This window comes from Sinocyclocheilus anshuiensis, unplaced genomic scaffold (assembly GCF_001515605.1).
Source record: "Sinocyclocheilus anshuiensis isolate Anshui unplaced genomic scaffold, SAMN03320099.WGS_v1.1 scaffold1208, whole genome shotgun sequence".
NCBI classification, from domain to species: domain Eukaryota; kingdom Metazoa; phylum Chordata; class Actinopteri; order Cypriniformes; family Cyprinidae; genus Sinocyclocheilus; species Sinocyclocheilus anshuiensis.
The window spans coordinates 839,963-840,198 of NW_015542424.1; the positions used below are offsets into that span (position 1 = coordinate 839,963).

Genomic DNA, 236 nt, shown 5'->3' on the forward strand with positions numbered 1-236 from the left:
ACGAAAAAAAGCCGCAACACAACAAAATTTGCACAACACAATGCAAACAAGCCGCCACGTAATGGAAACAAGTCACAACACAACGAAAACAAGCCCCAATACAATGGAAACATGCCGCAACACAATGAAATTAGCACAACATAATGGAAACAAGCTGCAACACAGAGAAATTAGCACAACACAATTGAAATAAGCCGCAACACAACAAAATTTCCACAATTTCCACGGAAACAAAC

General features: G+C 39.4%; 1 protein-coding gene across 1 annotated transcript in view; it reads left to right on the top strand.

The window, feature by feature from the left end:
* LOC107693513 (dixin-A-like) overlaps positions 1-236 on the top strand; it is a 35,893-nt gene that overhangs the window by 27,580 nt on the left and 8,077 nt on the right. The gene's annotated exons all lie outside the window — the stretch shown is intronic.